Below are 12,188 nucleotides of genomic sequence, written 5' to 3'. Positions count from 1 at the left end.
TCCGCCACAGTTTAAAATGAACAGGGTATCCAAAGCTTTAATAGGATTGTCATCGGTCTATTTGATTTATTCAGCTATTTTTGGAGTGTCTGTATGGGGTGTTGGCGTGGGTATTCATGTTGTTGTAATATGTTGTGACTGGCTACAGTCTGGAAGGCGTTCGAACACTTTTATAATGCTTATTTTATTGTATATTACCTATTTTCAGGGATTTTTTTCAATGGTATTAAATCGTCTTTCTTTATATACGCATAAGAAGTCTTTCTGCTTCCCCTCCTACCCCATTACTGCTGTTATTAATATGTTTAGGGTCACGTCATGGCAATGTCATTCTTGCGACGTCGGTTTGACGTCAGTTCATGGTCGCGTCATGGCAACGTCATTCCTGCGACGTCGTCTTGACGTCGGTTCATGGTCATTCTGAGACGTGACCTAAAGATGACCAAGAGGTGACGTCACCTTGACGTCATGTGTTTGCTGGGGTAGCAGCAGGAGTGGAGGTGATGGGTTACCTCTTCCATGGTTATGTCCACCTGATTCAATGTTCGTCCATGATTAATTTTGTTGATTTAATTTGCTTCTGCATTCAACCTACTTATTATCTTTTAACATATGTGTAAATTTTTCAAAATGAAGCTATCACATTTATTCACTCCCATGTTTGTATTTCTGCTACCTTTTAAATCACTGTTAATCATTAAACCCAAATAAGAACATAAGAACATAAGGAAACTGCAAGAGGCCGAGTGGCCTACACAGGGCAGCTCCATATTTATACTTTCACCCTCTCTACAGCTTCTGCATCAATTATGATGAGATCGGGTACGTGACGGTTTCTTATTCTACAATCAATTAACATTTCTTTGGGTTATTTACGTTAAGTTCCAGAAAATTTGATTTGCACCAGTCAGTGAAAAGGTGAACCTGGGCCTAAGTACTCATTACATTCATCATTTAATATTCTACCAACAATTACCGTGTCTTCGGCATATTTTATTATTGTGCAATTACTAAAACCACTTCTACAATCGTTTGTGTATAAGCTTTTAGCTTATACAAAGAAAAGGAAGCTGTTAGCTTATAAACAGACGATTGTTGAAGTGGTTTTACTAATTACAATAATTAAAATGCTGATGACACGGTAATTGAATTGTCTGAACTTAACGTAAATAATGCAAAGAAATTAACTGATTTTAGAATAAGAAACCGTCATCTCATCATAATGATGCAGAAGCTGCTGCTCAAACTTGTTCCCATTAGCCAAGTTTTTTGGTGAGGGCCTCATAATAGGCAGCCTTGGCCTCTTCGGTGGCTGCCTTGGCCTCTTCGGTGGCTACCTTGGCCTCTTCTGCCCGCCGAACTGCTGCTCTGATAGCAAGCTCCTCCTCTAAGATAGCCAGTTCAAGCTTCCTCTTCTTAGTAAGGTGAAGGGCTTCTTCTTTATCAACAAGAAGGAAGCTTTGAGCTGGCTGTGGAACTGCCTGAGGGTGGAGGAAGATGCAGCAGCAGCAGTGAAGGTGGTGGCTTGTACAGGGGAGAACTCTGGGGCCAGACAGCACAGGCACGAGGTCGTCGTCCTCCTCCTCCTCCTCAAGTACCCTGCTGGTTAAGTGAAAAGGATGTATGTTGAAAAAGTATTAATATGTTCAGAATCATAATAAATATTAACGTATACCATTTTTAGTTAATGCTGGCACTACATCCACTGAATTATTAAATTAATTTTAAAATAATACACGGTAAGTGTTGATTTACTAAATTTTTATTCATACTTTTATGCAACAAATAAATGCAATTAGTTTGTGGTAAGCACACTGAAAATTGAATTAGGAAACTCCAAATGAGGAAGAAAATAATTTCAAATTGATCTCCAGATATAGTATGAAACTTAAATAAAACTAAAATAGTCCAAATATATGCTATTGCACAGCAGCAAATTTAACTTCAGGAATTCCTACTGAAACCTTTTATTATAACAACTTTGCTGTGTGACTGAGAGAACTGAGAGCATGTGCAGTCACGCATGGTAAAAAAAAATTAAAAAAAACTCATTTTTGAAGTTATTTCCATGGCACCTTACATATACCTTCTGTGGGTCCCGGACAATCATGGACGTGTGCAAATCTATTACAGTCCAGTTTGACATATGTTTCCTTATGCTAAGTAATCATGCAATTTTGCAATTTGATAAACCCTCGCTATAACAAACTAAAAGGGGGAAAGGAGGTGACGCATCTTAACATCCAGTAGTCTGAGTGGTTCAAACTTTTCATATATATCCAAACTTTGGTATACGAGCTTAAAGTTATCTTTTGGTGTTCATTATTGTAACTAAAAATATATATTCATGACTGCAGATGAAAGGGGATTCACCAAAGGACAAGAATGAAAGTGTTTACAATAGGGCGTATAATTTATGCCGGGCCACTAATGACCCAAACCCCTCACCTGTCAAAATGTATCATTGAATTCACTCAGAAACAGGACTGTACCAGAAAAGTTTGTTGATTTCCGTAAAAGCGAGGGGTTAATTTATTTCTCATTATGCTAATAAACTAAGCAGGTAACCCGAGAAATAGCATCAACAATACAATCCTAAGTGGTGAAGTAGCCCATACCTTTGATCCTCGAAGCTGACGGTTATGAGGGGAGAAGCAGGTGGCTCACCGACATGGATGTCTGTTGGCAGATCGTGGCAGCCACCAAACACCAGATTGCCGCTCCCCAAGATGTCAGCAACGAGGCCGTCCAGCTGCGAGAGAGGAGGGGGAGCTGGACCACCACCTAGAATTAAAAATATGACATAAGTCATTGTAATAATGTCAACAATGAAAATGCAAGCATATGAATTATTTTACAATGGCTGTAAAAGTTTGTAGTACACTTTTAGAAGAACAACTTGTACTCTGGCATTCATTTTGAATTCAAGTCTATCAACATGCATGTTCATGCTGCCATTGAAACTTTTACAGATGCACATTAAATACAGCATAACAATACCAAATACTTGTTGCACTAGTGTTGAGCATGGTAGATGAAAAAGGTAGATGATCAAGGACTGAAGTGATTACAACAGTACAATTTCCTTCTTTTGTTTTCTAATAATGGATTTCATTTTTTTTCTTTAAGGTTAAGGATCTTTTTTCAGAGGCAATATGTAAGTTACATGCCTTAACAACATCCATTTTCTTATAAAAAAAATATAGAATTTTGTACAGGAACAAATTTAAGAGCATTTTCTAGTAAAATGTGGGTGAAAGTTATCTACTCCCTTCAACCACATGTTCCACCAGAAGCAGGCAGGCAGCCACAACCTTAAATACTACACGTGCCAGACAATACTACTTGAAAACAATTCATATGAATTTTATTTCCCTTACCTTAAGAACCTTATGCAACCTCTTCAAGTATAATGATTTACAGGTAGTAGTACTGTAAAGGTCTATGCTATTAGAGTAATCTGACTGTGGAGGTTCAGTTTTTATGAGTCCTATGGGTGTTATACTGACCATCACTTTTGGTTTTCATTAGTGTCCATGAGTCTCATAAAAATAATTATCATGTATTCTAAAACTATTGATTCAGAAATACTGCAAGGTAAACTTGAGACAGGAAAATGACTAAGGATGAGTAAGGGGAAACTGTAAAATACCTACTAATATATAGATTATCATGTTACTGGTAAGTTTTGTTGGGCCTGCCTAATATTATGTTAGTCTGCTACATAAAGTTGAATACGTCTTACCTTTTACCTGCCACTGCTTTCTCTAAAGTGGAATTATACCGTAGTGTAGTGTTTGACTAATAATTTTATGTCGTGAAACATGGAAACATTTCTTACCTGTGGCAGTGACCGCTTGTTTGTGGGCGGAGATGTTCTTTTTCGCCGTGGACTACAGGGACTGCCACTTCTTCTGGCAGTCCTTGATGGTTCTGCCCCGGGGAAAGGCCTCTGTAAGGCGATCTACAATCGCCCTCCAGGCAGCCGCCTTCCCCCGGGTATTGCAGACGGTGAAGTCTCCTTTCATGAGCGCCTTGCGCTCTTGAAATAACTGGGCCAGGAGGAGCATTTCCTCCTGAGCCCAGTTATCTTTCCTCCTCCGCTCGCCGCACTCAGCGGAGAGAGGGGAAGGTGAAGCAGCAGCAGCAGACGCGGCGGGGACGACATAAGCAATGCCATCATATTTACAAATTTCATCATTACCTTCTAAAACAATTTTATAACGGATGTAGTGTATTTTTAGTAAATAGTTTTCATAATTTTTCGGTGTTATTTAGCCTAAATATTGATATAAAAGAACTGAGCTGATAAGGTGCCTCGCCGTGGTTGGTAGCGATGAAATCTGAATCTAATGGTGAGAGCCACAACTTTTTCACCTAGTTATGGCGATACTTACGTCAAACACACAATATCTTTATAAGTATGGCCCCAGGAGAGTTAGTTGCTCGCTCGAAGAGTGCTGGCGTTCCACTCAGTCCACTGCCTCTGGCAAAGGCCCGTGCTCCCTCTTATAGGAAGGGAGCAATCTTACCCACCACCTTACTTCCAGCACCACCACCACCTTCCTCACCACCACCGAAATATGAATCTATAAGGATTAGCCTACTTGTTTACCGTATATTTTTAAGTGAATATGGATGCATAATGAACGTTTTCTTAATAATGTTGTATGTGTTGAAGAATATTAAGGATTGTTTCACGAAATCATTTCATTAATAATTGTACTAATACACACACGAAAAAAGTGTATTGCACTATATGAACGTCATTTAAAGAGTTATAGCTTAGAAAATTGACTTTCATGAAGTTAAGTTCTGTTCACTGAATCACTGGCATGTTGTTCTGTTCGTTGTTGACAAGTATTCCAAAGATTATTCCTCTTCAATAAAGTGATGTCCACTATTCTCGTCTTATGTAATATGTACTATGGACGTGAAAAAAAAATGAGAACCCGATTCATCTCTTTTTTCGCCCTTTTGAAATAGTGAATGTGAGAGCCGTCAGCATCTGAGACGACGGGCCTAAGTATGCAACAAACACATGTATCATTTAACAAATAATAAGTATACTGAGCAAATAACACTATCAACAAACAGTAGACTATCACTGTTTCATGAAACAAATAACTGATACCTCAGGCAAATAACTATGTCAACAATATCAACAAACAGGATAGCCTATCACTTTCCACGATACATACAACATCATCAATAGCAGCAGTCTCCATCATGTTTCCCATACCTGTTACCAAGGGACGGGAGGGTGGCAGTGAGGCAGTCAGGTATATGTGTACAGGTAAAGGTGGGGTAATTGGTAGCATAAAATAATGAGAACTGGATGTACAATCAATTAGGGTAGTATCAAGACACCTCTCCATCCTAAATTTACCTCATCTCAACATAACTCAATTTGTATTTGCATTTGTAGCGTTTTGCGGGCTTTTTATTATTCTATATTTATTTTTTGTTTGTTTTCTTATGTTTTGCCCTCTAGTCCGGCAGCCGGAGGGTCTTTTTTTGCCTAACCTTGCATATGGGTATATATATATATATATATATATATATATATATATATATATATATATATATATATATATATATATATATATATATTTTTTTTTTTTATAGGCCCAAAATGTGTACACACCCAACATTATTAATCAACCTGATGGACATCAGTCAGCGTTGAACAATTTATAGTACAGGACTAGCTTTATTTGATTATAATCTTTTTTTTTTTTTTTTTTGCTCCCTCGTTTGCTGGACTGTTTTTTGTTGCTTGTGTCGCTATCCAGAAGTGGGAAATAAAAAAATCTTAATTATATAACTTAAAGAAAATGTTCACAGGCAAGGAGTTCCCACAGTGTTTACATGCTTGACGAATGGTGGCAGAAGTAATCCTTGAACCAGTCCTTCAAGACACTTTAGTCAAGTGTGATGACCTCATGGAGAATTTGGAAAATAGAGCAATCATGATTATGTAGGGTATGGACTGACTACCTATAAAGCCTGTCTTAATCATGAAGGCATATGTCAAAGCAAAGAGGCAGATTGGTCCCTGCATGTAGTGTGTGAAAGCAGTGATAGTATATGGCTTTGCTGCAGGGCACTCCAACAATGCCAGATCACTTTTGATCTACTTGAGAACGATTGGGAGACTACCATCAGATATCCTTGCTCATTTCCTGAATGGCAAACATGTCATGCGGCATATGGAGGGGTTATGGAATGGCATCTGGAGTGACATGTCCATAGAATCAACCTTCATGAGGTATGGGCACTGGCGAGCTGAAATTGTTGGAGTCACACTCAATCCAGAAACCTTGAAAACATGGGCTCTCAGCCGTCATGTGTGCAGCTAGTTGGCTGGCATGAGAGGTGAGACAGCTGATGAAAGATTCCAGATGACTCACAAAGAAGAGTCAGTTGCTCGTATGGAGAGTGATAAGAAAGACAGAGATGGAATCAGAATGATAATTGATATGTGTATCCACCATCTCATTCCTGATGCAGACCCAGATCAACTTGCCAACTTAGCCACTGGATACGTTGTTATATCATCAGTGAATGTTGAGAAGGCACTAAGCATTGATGAGGAGCTGCTTCCTGAGTTCATAAATATTTGCCAAATTGATATGGAACAATACTGAAAAAAGAGTCGCCACCATGTCCGTGATAAGAAAGGGAATAAAACTTGGCCAGAAAGTCATGTATGATATATAATTCTTCTTCTCAAGAGTTATTGGACTACAAGACAGTTCTAGAAATGTGAACTTCAAAAACGTTATCGCCTATGAACTAGCACTCATCCCCACAGCTCTGATGACTCAATCAATCAATCAGTGGGGGCATACGCCGGGGGGCGAGTCTCCATGCAGGCCCCCTTCCAAACCCGAGTACCTCCCGGCAGGATCTATCGACTTGCTAAAACCACGAACTCCGTGGGCATCCCCTTGGCCTCCTCCACAGTGGCGTAGTAAGGGGGGGGCGGGAGGGGCGGTCCGCCCTGGGTGACAGCTTGGGGGGGGTGCCATGATACAGGCTCAAGTCTAATGGCTAAATTCAGTGACGTAGCTAAGGGAAGGGGTGTTGGGGTCATATAAGAAGACGTCCCCCAGGCCCCAACAAAGGGGCCCGCCGCCCCCAAAATGGGAACCCCATTTTATTTTTATTTTTTTTACAGCTAAGGAGACAGCTCAAGGGCGTAAGGAAAAAAAAAAAAAAAAAAAGGCCCGCTACTCACTGCTCCAAAACAGAGGTTAAAGGAGTGTCCCCCCCAGGCCCCCAACAAAGGGACCCGCCGCCCCCCAAAATGGTCCATTTGGGAGCCCCCATTTGTTGCCATACTCATTTGTAGAAGCTAGTGTGTGGGGAACCCCACACGGAGACAAGACCCCCGGGCCCCAGCCCCCCAGATCTCCAGCCATGCCGGCATATATAATGCCGCTGTGGATAATGATGGAGTTTTGATTACCCAGCTGCAGCCACGCGTCAGTGACGGCGCCTTGTGTTTCATATGACTGTAGCAGATGAATTGCTTTGCTTGTAGCAGAGATGTTATTTACTATAAAGAACATAAATTTGCATAATGTTGAAGCTAAAGAACTGTACTGTATCATGTGATGTTAAAATCTTGAATGTAAATGTTTGTTGTAGCATGAATCTCGCTGAACGGTATCGTAGGTAGGTGAGAGGGGAGACGCTTAAGTGTTTGTTGTAGCATGAATCTCGATGAACGGTATCGTAGGTAGGTGAGAGGGGAGACGCATAAGTGTTTGTTGTAGCATGAATCTCGCTGAACGGTATCGTGGGTAGGTGAGAGGGGAGACGCCTAAGTGTTTGTTGTACCATGAATCTCGCTGAACGGTATCGTAGGTAGGTGAGAGGGGAGACGCCTAAGTGTTTGTTGTACCATGAATATCGCTGAACGGTATCGTGGGTAGGTGAGAGGGGAGACGCCTAAGTGTTTGTTGTAGCATGAATCTCGCTGAACGGTATCGTGGGTAGGTGAGAGGGGAGACGCCTAAGTGTTTGTTGTACCATGAATCTCGCTGAACGGTATCGTAGGTAGGTGAGAGGGGAGACGCCTAAGTGTTTGTTGTACCATTAATCTCGCTGAACGGTATCGTGGGTAGGAGAGAGGGGAGACGCCTAAGTGTTTGTAGCATGAATCTCGCTGAACGGTATCGTTGGTAGGTGAGAGGGGAGACGCCTAAGTGTTTGTTGTAGCATGAATCTCGCTGAACGGTATCGTAGGTAGGTGAGAGGGGAGACGTCTAAGCGTGTGACGGAAACAAAACAAGCTCGTCATGGAAACGTCTTCGTCGCGTGCTTTTGTATAATAATAATAATAATAATAATAATAATAATAATAATAATAATAATTACTATTATTATTATTATTATTATTATTATTATTATTATTATTATTATTATTATTATTATTATTATTATTATTATTATTATTATATTTATTATTGTTATTATTATGATTATTATTATCTTAAGTATTATTCTCATTTCATGCAGAGCACCGAAATCGGCCTTTAAGTGACTGAAGTATCATGCATATATAATAATAATAATAACAATAATGATAAGAAGAAGAAGAACTGAAGAAGAGTTACCATTATAATAATAAGAATGATGATAATAATGATGACAGTCAGCCAGTTATTTATGTTTTTCAGTGGTTGTCTCTGAATTTGTCTGCCTGGAATAGTAAACGATGCATGGTGATAATAATTTAATAATAATCATAGCCCAATAAATTAAGGCAGGACATTCAAAACCATGAATATATATATATATATATATATATATTTATATATATTTATATATATATATATATATATATATTTATATATATATATATATATATATATATATATATATATATATATTACAACAAAGGAGACAGCTCAAAGGCACAAAAAAGGAAACAATAACAAAAAAAGCCCGTTACTCGCAGCTCCCCAAAAAAAGAATCAAAAGAGGTGGGCGAAAGATAGGTCAGTTTCGAGAGGAGAGGTGTCCTGATACCCTCCTCTTGAAAGAGTTCAAGTCGTAGGCAGGAGGAAATACAGATGAAGGAAGATTGTTCCAGAGTTTACCAGCGTGAGGGATGAAAGAGTGAAGATGCTGGTTAGCTCTTGCATAAGGGGTTTGGACAGTATAGGGATGAGTATGAGTAGAAAGTCGTGTGCAGCGGAGCCGCGGGAGGGGGGGAGGCATGCAGTTAGCAAGTTCAGAAGAGCAGTCAGCGTGGAAATATCGATAGAAGATAGAAAGAGAGGCAACATCGCGGCGGAATTTAAGAGGTAGAAGACTATCAGTAGGAGGAGGAGAGCTGATGAGACGAAGAGCCTTAGACTCCACTCTGTCCAGAAGAGCTGTGTGAGTGGAGCCGACCCACACATGAGATGTATACTCCATACGTGGGAGGACAAGGCCCCTGTATATGGATAGCAACTGCGCAGGGGAAAAGAACTGGCGGAGACGATACAGAACACCCAACCTCGAGGAAGTTGATTTAGCGAGAGGGGAGATATGAAGTTTCCAGTTGAGATTTTGAGTTAAGGATAGACCGAGGATGTTTAGTGTTGAAGAAGGTGACAGCTGAGTGTTGTCGAAGAATAGGGGATAGGTGTTTGGAAGATTGTGTCGAGTTGATAGGTGGAGAAATTGAGTTTTTGAGGCATTGAAGGACACAAGATTCCTTCTGCCCCAATCGGAAACGATAGCAAGGTCTGAGGTTAAGCGTTCTGCAGCCTCCAGTCTGGAGTCGTGTACTTCCTGTTGTGATGGTCTGCTATTGAAAGAAGCTGAATAATGCACAGTGGAGTCGTCGGCGTATGAGTGGACAGGACAGTTTGTTATGGAAAGAAGATCATTGACGAATAACAGGAAGAGAGTGGGTGATAGGACAGAGCCCTGTGGAACACCACTATTGATAGGTTTAGGGAAGAACATTGACCGTCAACCACCGCAGAGATAGAACGGCCGGAAAGGAAACTGGAGATAAAGGAACAGAGAGAGGGATATAATCCGAAAGAGGGCAGTTTAGAAAGCAAAGACTGGTGAGAGCTAAGAGAGGATGACGAAGAGTCAGTTAAGAGAGCAAGAAGATCGCCAGTAGAACGCCCCTTGCGGAATCCATACTGGCGATCAGATAGAAGGTTAGAAGTGGAAAGGTGCTTTTGAATCTTCCGGTTAAGGATTGATTCAAAAGCTTTAGATAGACAGGAAAGTAAAGCTATAGGGCGGTAGTTTGAGGGATTGAAACGGTCACCCTTCTTAGGCACAGGCTGTACAAAGGCATACTTCCAGCAGGCAGGAAAGATAGATGTTGATAGGCAGAGACGAAAGAGTTTGACCAGGCAGGGTGTCAGCATGGAAGCACAGATTTTAAGGACAATAGGAGGCACTCCATCAGGTCCATAAGCCTTCTGAGAGTTGAGGCCAGAGAGGGCATAGAAAACATCGTTTGGAAGAATCTTAATAACAGGCATAAAGGAGTCAGAGGAGGGATGAGTAGGAGGAATATGCCAAGAATCGTCCAGGGAGGAGTTCTTACAGAAAGTTTGAGCGAAGAGTTCAGCTTTAGAGACAGATGAGACGGCAGTGCTGCCGTCAAGGTTAAGGAGAGGAGGAAAAGAGGAAGAAGTGAAATTGGAGGATATATTTTTGGCTAGATGCCAGAAGTCACGGGAAGAATTAGAAGAAGCAAGGTGTTGATATATATATATATATATATATATATATATATATATATATATATATATATATATATATATATATATATATATATATATATATACACACACACACACCAGGGTAGGGGGGTTCAAAATTATATTCCGCCCCGGATACCAAATACTCTAGGAACGCCTCTGCTCCTCCACATTGGATTGTCTCTTACAGAGACAACCCGAGACGCAGGATCAGCTTCCGGAAAACGTGCCACGTATAGCCGGAGTTGGCATAGACGAACTATGCAGGTAATATATGTCGAATCAGTCTCACGGTGTAGTCGCCGGTTTGACACAGTCATTCGAGGGATATCCCATGATTCTGCGTAGACACTTATTACCAAAGGCATTAATCCGCCTCTCCAAGTCTCCATGTTTCACAACCATAGAGTAAGACATGGAGCACAAGGGACTTGAAGATCCGGATCTTTGTCCTTCTGCACAGGTATCGACAACGCCATATACACGTGTTGAGCGAGTCCATAACATCGTGGGCCAGACCAATCCGCCGTAAGACTTCTTGGCCAGACTCACCGTTGTTATGAACTACGTTACCAAGATACGTGAAACTTTCTGAGATCTCAACGTCCTCGCCACACGCATGAACAGACTGTACTGTGTCATCCAGCAAGCCTCCAAACATCTGTACCTTGGTCTTGGCCCAGGAGACCTGAAGTCCTAAGGACTTGCCTCCTCGTGCAGTGCCCCGAGAGCCATCACCAAAACCTCCAGCGACTTCGCTAGGATTACTGCATCATCAGCAAAAACAAGGTCAGTGACCCTGGTATTGCCAATGGATGCTCCGCAATGACTCTGGTCCACAACTCTGCAGTTGCGGCGCCAAGACATAACGATCCAATAATCAATCATTCAATCTGCCCAGTACCCAGTCCATACAAGTGTTTGAAAGCGATGGGGCAAGGACACAGCCCTGCTTCACTCCCGCATTCACGGGAAAGAAGCTGGGCAAGCCCCCCCACACACACTTCACAGCACTCTCTGTCCTAGAATACAGGCCACTCAGCAAACCAATAGTCCTCGCAGGAATCCCAAGGAGTCGCAGAAGATCCCAGAGTGCTTCACCTTGCACTGAATCGAACGCCTTCATGAGATCGACATAGGCTGCATGCGTCCCCTGTCGAAACTCACCTCGGCGCTCCACCAGTACGCGAAGCGCTAGGTTACGATCAGTTGTTGACTTACCAGGCGTGAACCCAGACTGTTCAGGTCTCTGCAGCTTCATCAGCAATAGGTGGGCAAGCACCTTGCCTGGCACACTGAGCAGTGTAATACCAGGGTGGATGCTGCAGTCCTGGCGGCCCCCTTTCCCTTTCCAGATAGGGACTACCAACCCCCTCTTCCAGTCAGGAGGAATGGTACCGGACTGCCATAAGGCAGTCAAGACCGCATGCAACCCGTGGATCATGGCCTCACCTC

Source organism: Eriocheir sinensis, unplaced genomic scaffold, assembly GCF_024679095.1.
Source record: "Eriocheir sinensis breed Jianghai 21 unplaced genomic scaffold, ASM2467909v1 Scaffold171, whole genome shotgun sequence".
Taxonomy (NCBI): domain Eukaryota; kingdom Metazoa; phylum Arthropoda; class Malacostraca; order Decapoda; family Varunidae; genus Eriocheir; species Eriocheir sinensis.
Note: the sequence above shows the minus strand (reverse complement) of the source record.